We start from the raw sequence: 21,047 nt of genomic DNA on the forward strand, positions 1-21,047 counted from the left end.
CCTGAACTATTTAAATGGTTCTTAGTATTCTGGTCTTCTGCCACGTAAATAACAAGAATGGCCAAATGATACTTCAGGAATATAATTGTTTTGTCTAAATTACCTTTATTTTTGTCATACTTGAAATAAAATACAAATAATTCTTAATTATTACATTTGAGGATAATTTTCGCGCATGTGTCTTGTATTTTGTATAATTATCCACCAAAGTTAAAAGCATATCAGTCAGTTTTAGGGGAAAGGCGTAAATTAATTACAAAAGTATTTAATAGAATATGTGTAGGTTTTCGTTTTTTTTCCTATAAAGAAAACTTAAAATTTTGTGCATTCAATTTCATCTCCTCTTTTTAGGTTCCTCACTTCACTCTATCCAGTTTTTTACAACAAAAACAAAAAGCAAAATGTTAAGTAGGGTCTAGTTTGAACCAGCGAAATCCAATAAACGAGTGTATTAATTGTATCTGTGTCTCTTAATTGGCTTTTTACTCGATTAGAAAGCATAGCAGTATTTTCAAAAGCTGTTGCCCGTGGAAAATCTTCAGAGTGAAGATTTAATCCCATGTTTTCTAAAGGGTGCAGCCGGTCGATGAGTATATTGGGTTCTTACGCTGGGATTGGCTAGGCCATGTGTGCAGAAGATGGGGAATAGTACGAGATACACTGGGTGGGTTGCCCTTGGTAGAAGAGGTTGAGTTAGGCCAGAGGAGACGTGGTTAAGGACACTGAGGCGGGAAGCAGGAGACGAGTGTTGGAGAGATCTTGAGGAGTTATCCCAGGACAGAATGTGGTGGCGAGAGTTCATCGAGGCCCTATGCATCCCCGTGGGTGCCACAGGAAATGATTGATTGATTGATTTCTAAAGTGCTGGTACATTTCAAGGTACTCAGAAACTGATTTCTTCGAATTAGTTTTGAATTAGTCATTTTAAAATCGAAATAATTTTGGTTACTGAGAACATGATCTTAGTACGAGAATAAAGAATTTTAATTCCGAACTACACAGACATAGGATATTATTTTAGCCAGGAATAATTTGATACTTACTAGAAAAGCTTTAATGCAATACAGTGCCTAATCAAAGCGGCAAAAGCTGTTGTCATTTATTAAACATACCATGAAAGTTCATATCAAAATTAATTTCTCTGGCTTCATTTCAACTTCAAGGACGGGCAAAGTTAATTTGACTAACGTAGAACATGTCCAATCATAAATACCCATTATTGCAAAATACTGACACGTGAAGGCTGAAAATATGTAAAATTGCTCTAAATGTTAAAATTACAAAGGCTTTTAAAATGTTGCTACTGTTCACACACAAAAAAAGATTTGTTTCTGAATTTGCCAATATCAATTGGTAATGAGGGACTAACCAATTATGTTTATGATAGTTAATGTGTTAGCCAGTCGCACATTTCTTATCCAAGAAACTGATTTCCACGGATTATAAGAAAATACAGAAATTAAGACAACAACATATTGCTAAAATTTAAATATCAAGAAGGCTCCACACAACCAACCATCCGCTTGGCAGGAGGGGAGGGGGTTGAGAGAGAGAGAGAGAGAGAGAGAGAGAGAGAGAGAGAGAGAGAGAGAGAGAGAGAGAGAGAGAGAGGAATAGCGTGTTCAGAATAGTGTTACCACAGAAATTAATGTTTTATTCTTTTCGTCATGAACATTCAGCTCACAAAATTGTGCAGGAAACTCAGAAATTGAATTTTTTGGTAGAAACTTGCAAACATTAATTGATTAATAAAATTCACTTGCAGAATATGGAATTCCGAGAATCTGAGATGCTCGTCTATCCGAAATTATATATACATTTATGTACTGGTATATATAGGCCTATGCACACAGACATTATACATTATATATATAAACACACACACATATATATATATATACATTTTTTGCTGTAGTAATTATTTTTCGACTTACGGTACGAAAGCTTAAATGCATTCGACAATTTATCATTCATTTGTTTTTATGTTTGTATTATGCCTTGCATATATATAATATAATATAATATAATATAATATAATATAATATATAATATAATATAATATATATATAATTTATGTATATGTATACATACATATGTACATAATTTATATATATATATATATATATATATGTATATATATATATACACATATATATATATATATACATATACACATACAAAAAACAGTTCTTTAATATTCAAGGCGTAATACAAACATAAAAACAAGTTACTGATAAACTTTCGAATGCATTTAAGCTTTCGTCCCGTAAGTAGAAGAATATTTATTACAGAATAAAAGAAAATGTAGTTTACCCTTTCCACTTTATGGGCTTCACTCTACATAATTAATGACTTGGCAGTCCAGCTCATTATCTTCATTTACCAGGGTTTAAAAAGTTTTTACTGCGTCAACTAAGATACTTTTTCATATGATGAAGTATAATTATGGTTTTTGGGGTACCTTATGTTGTCGTAGAGAAAAATGTGGTTTTTCTATAGCATAACATACGATTTTTTTCTCTCGGTTACTGTTTGAAAAATTTACAATTTCTGTATTAATATTCTTCACTGATGATATATTAATAGATTATAAATGAAAATGGCGTATATCATAGTAGTGAATGTTAAGAAAAGAGTAAATTAATGACATATAATAACGCCAAAATAATGTTCTTTTAGGGATATTTGAACTAAACTCCTTTGAATTATGGAATTCAGCCAGCAACCATCAGTTCACTGAAGGGTTTTAGTTTTCTGTAAAAGAAAACTATTGTGCCGGCTTTGTCTGTCCATCCGCACTTTATTCTGTCCGCACTTTTTCTGTCCGCCCTCAGATCTTAAAAACTACTGAGGCTAGAAGGCTGCAAATTGGTATGTTGATCATTCACCCTCCAATCACCAAACATACCAAATTGCAGCCCTCTAGCCTCAGTAGTTTTTATTTTATTTTAAGTTTAAAGTTAACCATAATTAAGCTCTTGGCAACGATATAGGATAGGCAACCACCAGGCCTCGGTTAAAGTTTCATGGGTCGCGGTTCATGCAGCATTATACCGAGACCTCCGAAAGATAAATCTATTTTTGGTGGCCTTGATTATACGCTGTACAGAAAACTCGATTGCGCCGAATAAACTTTGGCGCATTTTTTTACTTGTTTTCCTTAGTATTCCACATGCACCTCTGTTGTAAATATTGTAAGCTGTCAGTTCATAAATTATTGGTCTATAAAATTTCCGTTCAGCCTCGGCATTTGATCGTATGGCTCAGGAACAAATGAAAAAGTGAAATATCGAATCAAACTGACCGACGGTTTAACGCGCAAAGTAAAAATGAATGTGACTGGACTGGAAAAATTGCAAGACCATCCGCCCAGCGGGCAGGATTATGAATACGCCACAATTTTTAGGAGAAAAGCGCCACGGAACAGAGAAATCACAGAGTGGGAGACCCACATTTCATTGCCGCAAACTGATATCCACGAGGGCTCTGAAGTTTTCATTTTGAAAACAAAGTTCGTGGTGGAGTCGTCACATGTCACATAAATTTTTATATGATATGGACGATGTTCCCTCTTCGAGGAAAAACTCACACTTTCGCTGCATATTTTTAGTCTCCAGTAGAGACGCTACACGCTTTCCTTTATGTGCATTTTTAAAATGGGTAAAGAAATGTTGCAAATATTTGTTAATGTTTCTGATTTCTTTGCATTGCAGATGTAACTTGTTAAAGAGCCGTGTACACAGTAAGTCTAGTTTTTTCGGCAACGTCGAATTTCCGGGTTAAAATTAGATTTGGTGCCAACTTTAGGGTAAGATATAGAAAACTGGATTATTTTCTCACCCGCCTTTAAAAAAAACTGTATAATCACTTGAGAACTACTTACTGCGGAAATAAAAATTTTTAGCATAAATGGAGGTTCCTCGTTGGATGGGTTGGTTCCGTTCTCAGCTAGCACTCTGCTGGCCGCGAGTTCGAATCTTCGACCGGCCACTGAAGAGTAAGAGGATTTTATTTATGGTGATAGAAATTCATTACTCGCTATAATGTGGTTTGGATTCCACAATAAGCTGTAGGTCCCGTTGCTAGGTAACCGATTGGTTCTCAGCCACGTAAAATAAAAATAATCCTTCGGGCCAGCCCTAGGAGAGCTGTTAATCAGCTCAGTGGTCTGGTTAAACTAAGGTATACTTAACTTAGCATAAATGGAAATAACCTAAGGAAAATCGGTGATATCGACGGAGAATAGAGGTCAGAATATATCCACTCATTATCTTGATTAAATTATATTCTTTCTGTATGATTATAATCATGCTTATTTTATATTTTGTAATGACCATTCTAACTCGCTCGTCTTATATCAACAAATTCATGAGAGAGTCACGTCAGAGAAAACAAGTCTTGTTTAAGAGAGTGTAAACAACATAAGCTTGGATTACTTAGGGATAGAGATAGCTAAAATCTTAGGTAGCTACAATTACAAAAAAGGATTAAGGTCAGTGAGACAAAAATTCTATATTGTAATTATGCACACTCAAATTACTAAGTGCAAAAGACGCCATTTAATCTATTTCGAGAAAAATAAAATAGAAAACTTGATAAAAATATTATACACCATGAAGAAAAAGATGAAAGTGAAATAAAAAATAAAACAAATACATTGCTCCATTTTTTCTGTCGCGACATAACGCTGTAGTCTGCTGAAGGCTATATACCAAAAAAACTAAAAAAAAAAAAAAAAAAAAAAATCCCTCCAAAGGCACATCAAAACCTATCTTAATTTGCCTGTTTCACAAAATGAAATGCAAGTCATAAATCGAGCCAGACCCCTCTTACCACCAAAGATAAGTCATCTGAATTTCACGAAATAGTTAACGAAGGAGAACGCAGATAAAGTAAATATCCATGCGTACATACGTTTCTCTTGACGAGAACAAAATGCTTTTGTTCATATAGATAAAAGTATTAGGAATGTGAGGACAGAGACGGGGAACATTATTGGTTTAAACATGAAGGAGGGCGCTTTGGTCATGTGTTTGTTACCAGATAATATGCCGGTATATTATTCCATGGACGAAATGAAACATTCGTCAGAATACGTAGACGGAGGTTCGGTTGGTATGGTGTAAAAATGGGTCCGAACAATGGTAGTTTATATCTCTGAGGCCGTCTGTTATATCTCTAAAATTTTCTCTTATTTCTATAGAGGGAATGGCGCTTGAGATCGGAGAAAGTATATATATATATATATATATATGCATGAAGTGGTAGGATAAAAAATTGACCTGGTGATAGACTGTAGAATAAATTATTTGTAGATGATCAGTACTGACCGGGGACAGTACAGAGAAATTGGAGATATTAAAACAAAACTGTTAGAAGTTTTGCAAAAAGAGCCAGTTGAGAGTAAACGGGGTGAACGGTAAGGACATGAGGGTACATGGACACCAGGATGATAGAATAATGAGTGTTAATATAGATTGTGGAATTAAAGGAAAAGTTGATTTTGGCTAAATGGCTGGATTAGTAAAAAGTGTGAGTCACAGAACAGGTTAAGCAAGAAACCGTATCCTGGTGGGCGAGAGAAATGAGTAAAAGTCTTCTGATGTATACGAAAGCCAAGAAATTGAATGGAATTATTTCATGAATGGGATGTGTAAATATTCTGTGTAAATGAAACAAAAACAATTATCTTGTTGAAATGAAATATACATATCGAACGTCACGTTAAAGGAATGAAAAGGGTGATAAATGATGAGATATTTATAAGTGGATACAGAAGATAGGTGAAAGCAAGTATCCAGTTGTTTTGAAATGGTTTTGGTGTGGTGAAAAAGTTAATAAAAAAATATAACTGGTTGAAGAGAGAAGGCGAGGAAAACCTAGAAATGCTGAGTGAATAATATGAAATAGGTTCAGGAAAAAGAGCTTTATTCTCTAGCAACTGTGAGGATATTGCCGATTTATCATTTTTTATCATGTTATCTCATGTATCTAGATTGTGTATGTTATTGTCTCTACTTTGTATATTCCATGTATATGGCCTTGAGCTGAAATAGAATATATTATTATTATTATTATTATTATTATTATTATTATTATATATAGGGAGAAAACGGGATTATTCTTCCTTGGGCGAATGTTGTGGAATAGTTCTTAATTGTAAGTTCTTACATAATTCAGTAATTAAAGTATGAGTGTTGTTGCGACCCTTCAGTTGACTGTTCTCTACAGCCACATTCTGTTTAGTATAAATAGCTTACTGTTGGAGAGAGAGAGAGAGAGAGAGAGAGAGAGAGAGAGAGAGAGAGAGAGAGAGAGAGAGAGAGAGAGAGAGAGAGAAAGCATGATGCTTTTATATTAGTATTTCGGAAAAAAATTAATTATATAATTTTTCACCGCTTTTAAGCATTTACGAATTTGCAGCGAATATGGTTAGCGAACATAATTCATATCGTAAACACTAAAATTGTTTTGAGACATCATCCTAGAGAATGGTATAGAATCACACATAAGCTGATATGATACATTTTGTAGATAATAGCGAATGGTAGAGAATCACATATAAGCTGATGCGTTATATTTTGTAGATAATAGAGAATGGTATAGAATTACACGAGCTGATATGCTACATTTTGTACATAATAGAGAACGGTATATAATTACACATAAGCTGATATATTACATTCTGTAGATAATATAGCTATGTATATAGTCATTAAACCACTAACAGTAAAAGGATTCAATTTGTTCCAAATCCAGATTACTTTTTTTGTTTAATCTCTAAAAACACTTCCCCTAATAACGATGATATTTTATCATTTCTTGAACTGGTACCTCCCTTATTTACAAATGCTTAAATAATTTAGCTTTCATCATTCTTTACAAACAGCTATTCACCATAAATCGGAAGTTCCTGGAAAAGTCAGCTATTTACTGAAATTTCTACGCAAAATCTATTTATTGTCTTTAAAGATAAATCCGCAGATACCAAGAAGAAGCTAATTAAATTTGTATTACATGTCTGACAGTATATGATTTAAAATAGCAATTCTTTCTCCCAGTATTGAATCGTATTCTGAATACGTCGTATTACAGGGTATATTGCATCAAAATCATGATGCAATATACCTCAAGCCAAGCAATTAACATGATGCATTTTGCAATAAATATTGGGTCACATTTTAAAAGTCGACATTCAGGAACATCTCAATTTTCCATTTCTAAATCCGATCACATACACCTCTTGATTTTGAGGCTGATTCATTAACATCAGAGGGATTAATTTCCTCCAAAGCAAAGCAGAAGAAGGAACAACAACAATAACTACCTGAATCTGTGTGCTCTGCTTGCACAGTGTTGCTTTCAGAAAGCAAACACTTGAAGATGAAGTTCTGATTTGGATCATCAAAATCTCCTCAGGCTCTCGGAGTTCTTGTTTGCTCTCAGTCTTTGGTGCCCTAATTAACGGGTACTTTGTATGCATTCAGTACATACGGAACAGCATCCTAAACTGAATTTTTGTATACATGAACAATCTTATGGTCATATATCTTATATTCGATTACATTAGTTACTGAAACAAAACACGCCGTTACCATGTTTTATAATATGAGTATTTCTTTTGATATACTTGTTAAATATACCATAGTAATTCGTTCCCGCAAAACAAATATTATTCTGCCACTTGAAAGATGCAGTTTAAAGTACAAGAAATATAAAAGTAAATCTGGCATTCTTTTATGGAGAAATATTTCCCGTGTAGCCATAATCAGTGACGATAGTTCTTGTACTTATCTTTCTTCTGAACGAAATCACGTGATAAAACAGGGGAAAAATAAGAGGAAGAGATGGAGGAGAATAAAAAGATGAAGAAAGTAATTAAGCACGTTTTTATTTTATTGGAGGAGGTGAAGCTTTCGTGATTATGACATGTTGAAATTACGATGCCAGTATCCGATACAGAATGTTTTCCCCAAATTTGTGTTCGTTTTACAAATGAGTTGTATGTTTTTATTATGAATGTGGAACAGCATATGGCATATGGCTGGACGAAAATTATTCTCATGTTAAAGTTTCTGTTTTTCTAATGTAGCCTCTAAATTTTAGTCCGGTGAAGACAAATTCATACAGTTCGTTCCTAAGTATGCCAGTTTGCACGTCAGGGCATCAATGCTAATTTGTATGCTTCTACTTTTATAGTATATTCTCTTCGGTTAAACAATAATTTCTTGAAAAGGAGTGATATGAAGTGACTCTCAATGCCGATACTGCATACAAACTGACGAATAAAAAGCATTAACTAATGGTATATGCATCCCAAATAATGCGTTGTCTTACTCCCGGGATTTTGAAAACTTTCGTAGTGGCTGCAACTCAGATTCGAATACAGAAAAAGATATGATAAACCTAGATGGTTCTGTATCCGATTACGTTAATAGAATGATTAAAAATGTTACAGTTAGAACCGTAGAAATGCTTCACAAAACCTCAGAAATTGTCACAAAAAGTAATGGACAGATTATGAAGGAATACTTTGTAGATTTCCAGAAAAAGTGTATTGCATTTTTTTTCATCTGCACTCACAAGCTTCTCCCTAAAGACGGTCCCCAATAGGATCCCGCATCCAATAATTTTTTAATGCTGAAAATAGGCGAAAGCGGATTGGTGCCTGAAGCTGCAATTACTTCTGGACTGATATAAAGGAAATAATGAGGTCACGAAGATGCTTCAGAGCCATTCACCTATTTCTTCCTTTATTCTTTTAATGATCAGTTGTATATTAGAATGTCTTATTAAGTAGGATGCCTGTTGATATGTCGTATACTGATCTTCACTGTTCTCATAATAGCAAAATCCTAGTCGGTCCGTCTGTTTGTATCTACACAAATATATAAATAAATTTTGATTATGTATGCATACATAAGAATACATACAGACACATTCAAGACTTGTGGAGAACCGCATTGCAAACTGGCGAGGAAGTCGAAAAGTTAAGAGGTTCATTGGCTATCAAAAATGTCATTGTGCATGAATGTAATTGTATTCTAATAATCACTATCTCTAGGTATCTACAACCTAAAAACACCTTATGACAAATTTTGTTCATAAAGCGTCTTATTTTTTTATACTTTATGTACCATTTATCTGTTATACCTAGTCTGTAAATTTAACGTGAGACTGAAAAAACCTCGGAATTAATACAGTTTTTATTTCATTTTCGATTACCATGTTACCGCGAAGTTATCGGTGAAAATAAGGGTGTTTACAGCTAATACAATCATTTAATCTACATATTATTTAGAAAATAGTCCAAATGAAGAAATTTTGACTCCTTGGCAAGAGTCTAACCCGTACACGGAATATCAGAACGAGGTAATATTAAGTACCTGGCCATGAGGAGAGATAAGTCTACTCCTTCTCATATGAACTTATATCTGTCGAGTTCAGCTACAATTTTACTTAGGCTGAAATAAACCCACCACCACCATAACCAAGTGCATAATCACTTATTGAGCTATAGCTAAAATATACATACATAGATACATACATACATTTATATGAACATACATATATATATACATACATATATATATATATATATATATATATATATATATATATATATATATATATATATATATATATGTAGATTCTACTGTTTCCTTTTTCCTTTACCAGATATGCACAAATCAGCGTTTAAACTTTACAGATAATACTTATAACATGCATATGTAATTCTTCAGTGGAAGGATGTATAATATGCCATAACATTGTATATTTAACCTTCTGACTTTTGGGTAATTGAGCTACATTGGACTCGTTCCTTCTGCTCAGGAATTTCTTAATATAGCTTAGAATATTTTTCTAATGTAAGCCATGGTCTGTATCAATATTCTACAGTGCATGAGTTGAAAGTACAAAAATAAGCAAGCGAAAACATTTCAAGTATAACTCATTAACAAAAGCCATCGATTTTACATTCTCCCTCTTCCTCTTCGGTCGGATGCTGTCGCAGGGTTTTACGACGCAAAAAGGCGTTGCATTTACAACGGCAAAATTTCTCATTCTTTTTCATTTCAGAGGCTATTGATTACCGATATTCTTTACCTCCCCAAGAGCAATAGAGACCGCCGGAGCGTATCGGTATTACTTTTCACTGCCTTTTTCCCCCCCTCTGCATTTGATGTTGATCTTTGCTATTTATTTTCTTCTTTCCTGTTTTGCTGTTAACAGCGAGTATTTGTGTATATGCTTCGGCATTCTGTTGAAGATAATTTTTGTTATTGGGTAGTGATATTTCTATTAATATAAATAATGAAAATTGTTGGTCGAAGAGAAATAGGTAATGTAAAACTGTTAAAAGGCGACTGTACAAAGTCTAGGGATGTGGTATTCGTCTTTTGATAACTTGAGCCTAATCCGAATTCATCTACCTAAATGTAGGAAGGCAAATGACGAATTCATCTACCTAAATGTAGGAAGGCAAATGACGAATTCATCTACCTAAATGTAGGAAGGCAAATGACGAATTCATCTACCTAAATGTAGGAAGGTAAATGACGAATTCAGCTACCTAAATGTAGGAAGGCAAATGACGAATTCATCTACCTAAATGTAGGAAGGTAAATGACGAATTCATCTACCTAAATGTAGGAAGGCAAATGACGAATTCATCTACCTAAATGTAGGAGGGCAGATGACGAATTCATCTACCTAAATGTAGGAAGGCAAATGATGAATTCATCTACCTAAATGTAGGAAGGCAAATTATGGAAATACACTGATTATATTCAGTTTCGTGATAATATTTAGGTAACGAAAAAAAGACAAAGGCAAATAACAAATATCCAGACTGACGTGCATTTACGATACCAATATGCATATGCTTTTGAAGTCTTTGTTCCAGAATATTATCTAAATAACGAAAACTACTGAAACACATAATAAATATTCTTATTGATATTCTTTTATTCTGTTACAGAAACGTGCATTCCCCTGAGAAGTGGTTTGGATAAAACACCGACACTGAAAAATGGCAAGTAGTCTCTGGTCATTTGTTATAAATTCTAATCCAACAGGAGAGAGAGAGAGAGAGAGAGAGAGAGAGAGAGAGAGAGAGAGAGAGAGAGAGAGAGACATTGTCGTACTATGTTAAGGTTATTTGGGTAGCGATAATTGGAAAGCTATTCCGAAAAGCTTTTTAGTCTGCTTGTTTGAAATCTTCCACGGTCAATTTCTGTCATTCAATTCGTTTATTCTTTGGTTTATGGTAAAACCTCGTTTCTTATCCAGTAAAAATTGAGTTTTTTTTTTTAAATATCGCAGCGAAAACATTCTTCATTTTATTAACATATGCAACAAGTCTCAAAACTAATGGATAAAGCAAATTGTAGAGAGTAAAACACTTTGGTTGATACACAAAGGAAAAGATATTCATTTAGAATCTTGTTTCTGTATTTGCTGAATTAAAGTCTCGCCAACAGTAAGAGGCTGACTGCAATATGGTCGTTCTTAGCCACGTAAAATAAATCTAATCCTTCGGGGCCAGCCCTAGGAGAGCTGTTAATCAGCTCAGTGGTCTGGTTAAACTAAGATGTACTTAACTTTAACACACTAAAAACAAATTAGATACCCATGAAGATATGGGAGTTGCAGTGAATATTAACGAAACCACTTTAGACTAACGCCACAGTTGCAAAAAAATAATAAAGCATACAAATTAAACAAATAAAAATCTACATTGGTGACTAATATATCCCCTTTAATGTGGCCATATGCACCTTCAACAAAAATGGCCAAAATAGTAGTTTGGGAATTAAACTGTCAAACAGTCGAATGCTCTCCTCTTATCATATTTCCATCTTCGTACTGCCATTGTGCTGTTATTGTTGACCTGAAAGTGTCGTAGATAGTTTGTTTGCTCAGTCACCCTCGTGTCCCTTTTATGAATCTGATTATTCCTGTCATCATGGCTTTCATGGTTTTTAACAACTGTGATGTAAAACTGTAAGTATAGCTATATTTCTTAGTAAGGATTCAAGTGCCAGATATTCACGTCAGTGCCATTGCTAGGCTTTACATGAGTTATAAACATTGATATTGACTTAATTTGGTATGTATTTCAACTAATATTTGTCCAAACTAAAAAAAAGAAAAAACGAAAAAACTCGTTGAAATTAAAATTACTGACTGGTCCGCCACTCATGTCTTCCCCGTGCTTGGTCATCCACAAATCTCCAACCTTTTTATGGTCCTCTTCCAAATAGGTCTAGGTCTTCCAACTCTTCTTGTTGCCACAGGAGTCCAGCTGACGCTATTACTGCTATTCTCTCGGGTACTGTGCGAAGGATAGAGTTAAAAATGATTCCGTAGAGGATATTACGGAAGCTCCATAAGCTGATGAGATAATAATGAAAGGGAGATAGAGATAGCTTGCAAATGTCCTTGGCATAAGCCCTTATTTCCCATATATGCTATGGGTTAATCAGTATTCCATAGCTTTCAGCAGTCCTTACTAATAAAAACATAAAAAAAATATTTCAAATAATGAGAGGGCGGTGAAATATTGGGTACTTTTCAGAAAATCTAAGAATGAGTGTCAATACAAGCTATCATTTTAAACACAATATTATAATTTGGAATTTATTGAACGGTGTAATTTCCCTTTCTAAACCATAAAAAGCCGAGAGAGGGGAGGCTGCCTAATTCAGGTCAGCCAGAGTTTAAAAAAGAAATGGATAATCTCTCTTATCTAAGTAAGAGAAAGTAAAGACTTTCAGGAAACACGGATGGAACAAGAGGGTTCCAAAATCAGAGCTGAGCCAACAGAATTAGTTGACTCTCTGTGATCCCTCTATTTATGGAAACATAAGACATTTCGTGGACATTTGATTTTGGGTCATTGATGATTTTATCAAGTGACGATGTCCTGCAGTGATACACATTATTTGAAATTTTTGAAAATCTCCAGAAACATTACACGCTTTACTAGATTCAGCGCTTAAATATACTAATAAGCAGACTAATAAAATACACATAGGTATACTTAGGGAGAAAGAACTAATCCATTACAAAGAAAATGGCGCAAGAAAGGGGTATTGATAAAAATAAAGCAGAATAAATAAGGAACGTTAATGGTTCTACTTTATAAATAATGTACAAAGGGGTTCCAAAGTAAAACACACCGAATCATCAGTAACGATGAATTTTTGATATAGTTGAAATAAGTACAGTTAAGAAGTAAGATCTCTGTCTTTAAACTGGTATAATAAGTTTCATGTTAAGTTTTCCTACAATGATGGCATGTTTGAGGAGATACAACATCACTACAGTGATGGAAAAAAAGTCATAAATACACTCATTTATCTTTAATAACATCAGCAATGGCATTATTTTATAATATTTTATAATATTAAAACGTAGTTTAACTTACAGATAATGGATGTTCCTTTGCAGTGTTCTTATTTGTAGAGGCATATTGAGAGGTCCCTTGTTTATAGCCAGAAGAGTTACGTCTGAATTATTGGTCGAACAATACTTGGGTAACTTTGTAACTTCAATTTTTAACGTAATGGAAGGGTTCTTGGTGTAGCGGTCGGATAGTCTGCAAGGCCTGCTCTTTCACCTAAATTTGACATGTCTAACACATACGTAAGTTTCGGAGGCTTTACAATTTCTACGCACCTATAAAGTACAGAGGGGCTTGGTTGAACGAATGAAAATAAGGACGAAGAAATTTTATGATAGGTCAAATAACATTGCTTAGATAGAGAGAGAGAGAGAGAGAGAGAGAGAGAGAGAGAGAGAGAGAGAGAGAGAGAGAGAGAGAGAGAGAGAGAGAGAGAGACTGGTGGTCTATTGCTCTTAATAAAAAAAATTATTCATATTTGAGTTCTCTCGAAGGGATGTTTGAATAACTGTTATGTTTATGGGCAATGATAATATTAGTATTTGTTTTAATGATGAGATCTAGTGTTTTGTAACAGAAGAGCCCCATGTAATTTGTGAAAACAAATTTCCATATTGGAGCCCATTAGGTTTGCACAGCACTTATCGTACATACCTATCTTTTATATAATGAGTCACTTTAGAAAATGTTATAGGCAGCATCATTATTGATGTGGGTAATCATACTGGTCCTCTGAGCCTTATTCAGTGTAACTTTAATTTTGTGGAAATATTAATAAGTAGGATGTTACGAAAATTAATTTAAAATCAGAAAATTTCAATTACGAAGCACTTGGAGCACTGATGTTCTTCAACTGGGAGGAAACCAGCGAGTATGTTTAAGACGATACCTTGCTGTTAATTTAGACTTAATTAACTTCGAATACCTCTTAATTATTGTTACTGTCCCTTTAACTTGTTGAGCTGCTGTTTACACAAGAAAGTTTCCATCACGTATGGAAAAGGAAAGGATAGATAAGATAAGTCATTAAAGAAACTTAAGAATCATGTTGACGTTCTGTTACCTTTCACATACTGTGAACGTGGCAGTACAAATATTTCTCATCAACGACCCGGTAATATAATTGTATAATTCGGCATAAGTTAAATGCCGGCAGTAATTTCAACTGTTAGCCACATCACGACATCAACTTCATAACTTCCAAAGTTGCTAATTGGATTTTAGATTCGGAAGCAATTAACGTTCTAACACAGTGCTTCGCATTTTCGGAAAATTTTGACAGAAACTGACAGTGCATATTTCTCAAGGAAATCTGTAATGAATTAGTGTGACGCTTACTTTAAAATTTCATACATTATAGTGTGATTTCTAATGCAGGATAAACTTTTACTTATAGTACTGGATCTCTCTCTCTCTCTCTCTCTCTCTCTCTCTCTCTCTCTCTCTCTCTCTCTCTCTCTCTCTCTCTCTCTCTCTCTCTCGTGTTAGGGATCTTTTGTTCTTATAACCCACAAAGCTAGATAACGTAACTTATTGATCGGTTGGAGAAATGAAAAATATTCAACTCCCGCAACATCATCCTTAACAGAATGTATAATAATTTTAGAAACAATCGTCTTATGGTCCTCATTCCTCAGTTTATGGGTCAGTTTCATGACAGGTCACAAGATGGCACCACGCAGAGTCAAATCTCTTCGGTAGGAAGCGATTTTCTGATGTTCAAGAATTCAGATGATGTATACATAATACTATGTTCACTTTTTACCCGTAACCTTCAGTAATTGTTTAAGGACACTCGATAAGTTTATACACACGTACATAAGCACATACGTATATATATATATATATATATATATATATATATATATATATATATATATATATATATATATATATATATATATATATATATATATATATATATATATATATATATACACACACACACACATATATATATATATATATATATATATATATATATATATATATATATATATATATATATATATATATATATATATATATATATATATATATATATTTATATATATATATATATATATATATATATATTATTTTCTTTTATATATATATACACACACACACATATATATATATATATATATATTTATATATACATATATATACACACACATATGTGTGTGTGTGTGTGTGTGTATGTATGTATGTATTTATTTATGTATGTATGTATGTATGCGTGAGTGTGTGCGCGTGTGTGTGTACGTATATTTTCCTGTTTCAAGATAACTTAGCGATGATATATGCTATATTTTCTTCAGGCGCAACCAAGGATGATGCAAGTCCTTAAATGACGTTTCACTTTTAAGTCTGTAGTTGGAGACTTTGGGTAGAATATTACTTGAATGTGATCATCAATCATTTTCGAAAAAAAAAAATCATGTGAATGTATGTTATGAAACAATGAAACGTCATGTAAAAATAGCCCGATAACTTCATTTGCTCATGTTCTCTCTCTCTCTCTCTCTCTCTCTCTCTCTCTCTCTCTCTCTCTTTGCTCTTTTTTTTCCTCTGTCCCTGGGAAGTGCCTCACTCCAAAGAAACTCTTGAAGGACTCATCCTTTCTCAGCGTGTCGATGTTTTTGTGAGACACAAGACTTTTCTTGAGCGTGACAAGTTTAAGCACCTTGAAAAGGAATGAGATGGAAATATACTTTCTTTTTTTGTAGTAGTTTGTCTTTCGAGTCGTCTTGTTTATCACTTTAGTTAAGTACTTTATCATATTTATTGGGGTGCTCGAAGGGCTGACCAATGATACTGTAGCTCCTACTAAAGGGAATAAATAATCTCTAACTCTTCTTGCGTTGCGAAGTTTCTTATTTCTATATCCTCAATACATATGTATTGAGGATATGTATTGAGGTTATAGAAATAGGAAACTTCGTAACGCAAGAAGAGTTAGAGATTATTTATTCCCAATTCATATGTACTTCTTGAACCTTTGTAGATTCTAAAAATCAGAATAGTAAAATTTGCAAATTTAAGGGAGATTTAGGTTTCATGTACAAAACTACCCACACGTACACAAGAAACAAAGCTTTTTAAATACATCTATGGATATAAATTTGATTAATGACCCTAAAGGAATCGGTAATTTCTCTGAAAATTTCTCATGGATTGAATCTAGAGAAAGGTTATTCAAAAACAAATGTTACACTACAAATACCCAATTTTCTTATCCTTTTCTTTCCCTGGAAGGAATTCAAACAAAAGAGAAGTGTCTTCGGTAAATTATGAAAAAAAAAATTTTTTCTTGGAGTAAGCTGGTGTACATTAGTGATTAAAAAAACTGTTTACGAAATAGTTCTGTTGCGTTTATTGCTTTGGGGCGAGACTGCAGAATAATTTTGTCACCTATTCAAATTATTTTCCTTGCAAATTCAAGCCTTCCAGGATAATTGTAGATTTTTGTTTATTTTTATTTTACAAAAAAATATCTCATTATGATATATATTTAACTTATATCATATTACAAATCATATTTCACCGGATGCTCTTTACTCAGTAGCCTAACCTGTAGATGATGATTTTTCTAGTGTACACATTATTTAGCAATGCAAACTAGGAACTGATCATTATTGCTTATGTAAATGAGCTCATGACTCATTTATTTTTTAAATAGATCTTTTCGAATTTAGCTGATATTTTGTTGGTAAACACGCTAGTTCTCAGTGGAATTGAACTCTTTTGTAATCAAATTTCACAATTTAAATGAAATTGACTTTAATAATAATAATAATAATAATAATAATAATAATAATGATATTTTGTTGGTAAACACGCTAGTTCTCAGTGGAATTGAACTACTTTATTGTAATCAAATTTCATAATTGGCGTAAGATGAAATTAACAGGAAATAGCTAATAATAATAATAATAATAATAATAATAATAATAATAATAATAATAATAATAATAATAATAATAAAATACCTGAATCTCTCTCTCTCTCTCTCTCTCTCTCTCTCTCTCTCTCTCTCTCTCTCTCTCTCTCTCTTCCTCGGTTTTGCAAGATCCCTGTTCATTCCGAGTCGATGAGTCGTCCTGTTTCCCGGATTAATGGGAGCGTCCATCAATGCCGTGGTTAAGAGAACAGCTTTCCCTCCCTGCCATGCCGGAGCGATGCAGCATTCAGTGAATTGGCCCTGAAGCGGAGAGCAGCTCGCCTGTTCATTCTGGAACGCGGTTGTTTTAACTGAAGACACAGATTCTCGAATGCGACATTTCTCGTCGTTTCTGTTAGACTGAAGTCAACGATTACATTACCAATATTTAGATGAATCACTACGAACCGAATAAACTTGAGTTACTGCACAAGGAAACTTCTGTTAAATCACATTCAACGCTCAGTGGCAGTATGAAATTACTATAGTGATTTCATTACCTATATACACTTTACGTTTTTTATTGATGTCATAAATTAATATTGAAGTCATAAAAACAAACTATTGGTACATTGTAACTATGTCCTTTATCGAGTAGGCAATTATTTTTCAAGTAGCCAAACCAAAATTTATGTGTGATGAAGTATAATAAAAAAAAGGAAAAAATCAGTATACATACATGTAGACAACGGAAACTAGAGATGCCAGGAGATCAAAATATTCGTGTTACATCAAAAATGACGAAGAAAATAAGAATATTATATGTACAAAAAAAGAGTATAAACGCAACTTTAAAAAACGGCATGAGAAAAAAAAAAGACACAATGAACTCTGGTAAAGAAAATATGATTTATTTAATTTCCTCTTCTAATTTAGAAAAAATATATATATATAGTAAAAGACTAAACACTGACATATCTATCCAAGCTATCTGAAATGGCGATTTCCCTCACCAAATAGGAGGAAAATTTGGCTTCTGCGTCGGGGAAACTCATCTTACGGTCTACTGCACATATCATCAGAATGGTAACAGGAGCAAATGGACGTAAATGATTTTGGAATTGCTGATTGTGTAAAATACGCGAAAATTTTGTCACGTACAAAAATGATTTCGGAAGCATTTTTTGTGATCGGGGAGATTTTAACCAAACACTATTAAAGAAAAGGCAAGTTACTGACAACTGGAGTTCCTCGTTGGACAGGTCGATATCGTACTTGGATAACACTCTGCTGGGCCCGCGTTCGATTCCCCGGCCGGCCAATGAAGAATTAGAGGAATTTATTTCTGGTGATAGAAATTCATTTCTCGGTATAATGTGGTTCGGATTCCACAATAAGCTGTAGGTCCCGTTGCTAGGTTACCAATTGGTTCTTAGCCACGTAAAATAAGAGTAATCCTTCGGTCCAGCCCTAGGAGAGCTGTCAATCAGCTCAGTAGTCTGGTTAAACTAGGGTTATACTTAACTTAGTGACAACTGGGAAGAAAACTTAAGATTGATGAACGCCATTCAACATTGTTCAGAAAGTTAGATTTACCATTCTATATAACAAGGGTATTTATAACACTAGCAATGGAAGTAAGGCGAAATCATATATAAGTTGTTATTGACAACGCTTCATTAAAAAAAAAAATAAAAAGTCTTACATTTTTTTCTCCCGCTTCTTCTCTGTCCAAACAATAAAAATGAAATGAATTAAACTTTTGGCTTGTAGGCCTACTGTTTTTGTTTCCGTTTCTTGCTTTATTAACTTCTTGCAAAGAAAATAACATTCAGATCAAAGTATTCTACTCGAAAAATCATGGAACGTATTAGCTGTGCTAAGGTCGTATTTCCCAGCAGTTATTACTTGAAAGACCGGTAATTGAAAAGTTCAGGATTAGCCCTTGCCGTAGCAAGAAACATAGTCAATGAATTAATTTATGAATAAATTATTGGCAAACCATGTCCTGGTTTAGCCTGCGTTTTTTCGCTATAAATAACAACGCAATGCTCATTTATCATGTATTTCAAGGTATATTATACATTAGATATAATATACATTTGCGTGAAATGATTTTCTTTGTTATATGAATGAAGACGCCGTCTTGGACCGTACTTCTTAAATTGAATATTTTTTACCCCCTTATACTATTTTCTTGCATTATTTAAACTAATGCCAAAAAGAGAACACGATATGGTTTATTTTCGTTTTATTTAGTATTCAAGAAGCACCTTGCATATTCAGATTAATTAAAACGTGATCTAAAATCAGTAATAAGAGAAATAAACCCATATGTAAAAAAAAAAATTAACGTTCCATTTAGACGTATCGCTCTGACTCATGTATCCAGCGTCTGTCAATGCAGCATAAAGCCGTAATTCAGATGGTAATTAACGCAGCAAAGGCAATTACGAAATGCCTTATCGAATTAGGGACCCAGTGATGCTTGGGGTATTAATACGTCCAGCTGTCACTCATAATCAAAGGGCACACGCGTTTCGCTTCCTTGATTTTTGGTTCTAAGAAACCGAATCCCGAGGATGATTCAGCGTACTTAGACTTGAATTCAGTTTTCATTGTAATAATAATTGAATACCGAAATGATTGTGATAAATAGTGTAAGCAAAATGACGTTGGGCATATTATTACTTGCATTACCCCTACAATTTACTGACAAGATTTCACTTGTGATAATATTTTCATTATATTGTATTCACTTCTGTTCTCGAAGTTATGATGAGACAGCTGTGTAATCAGCTAACTTTTCCCCGATCTGAAAATGTTTTCACTGTTAGTTTCTTGTAAAACATTACATTTTCAATGTCTTCGCTCCGTTAAGTCTAAATATCGTTAACGCTTTAGCTTTGATATTAATCAGCACTCTTGAGTCACGCTTTTAATCTAAACAGAAACTGCGTTCCCGCTTTCAGCATACATTATTATTTGTAAGTAGATCTCTCTCTCTCTCTCTCTCATTGCATTCACAAGCATGAGAACAGGGTGGAAATGTAAATTTATAACGTCCTGTTCATTGCATTTTTCTTTGCAGTATCTTCCTTTCAGCCGTAAAAGACACAAACAAAATCAGAGAAAAATGTTTCTCTTTTACCAGAAGCTCAACGACCTCTCGCAATAGTGTGAGGGCCACTATTGAAAAAAACAAAAAGTCATGCGGGCCACTTGTGTGTATGCATGTTTATGTGTATGTATGTATATATATAATATATATATATATATATATATATATATATATATATATATATATATATATATATATATATATATATATATATATATATATATATATTATTACTCAGAATATGGGAATACGAAATTTTTATGATATAAAAAAGAGAAATACACTTTTACTTATTTTTCTCTAGCGGGTCACGTTCAAAATCAAACGGGCCACTTCTGGCCCACGGGCATAGGATTGGACGGCCCTGATTCTAGGACCTGGTGAGAATTCTTCCCTTATTAAACCTTGTCGCCAGCGGGAGCAATCACTCGGTTAACCGAAACGCGAACACTATATACGGAGAGACAGTTCCTTTTCCGTTTATCCAATAGCTTGTGACAGGTATCTGCATGTTGATTGCCCAGTTATGGTTGAGGCCATGGCATCTTGCTGCAAATTATTTCAGTTTTGGTCAACGTCTTGAAACTGGTGACGCTCAGTACACACGATGATTGAATTCATGTATACTCGTACGCATATCTATTGTTATCCCT

The sequence above is a fragment of the Macrobrachium rosenbergii genome, chromosome 44 (assembly GCF_040412425.1).
Source record: "Macrobrachium rosenbergii isolate ZJJX-2024 chromosome 44, ASM4041242v1, whole genome shotgun sequence".
Classification (NCBI taxonomy): Eukaryota; Metazoa; Arthropoda; class Malacostraca; order Decapoda; family Palaemonidae; genus Macrobrachium; species Macrobrachium rosenbergii.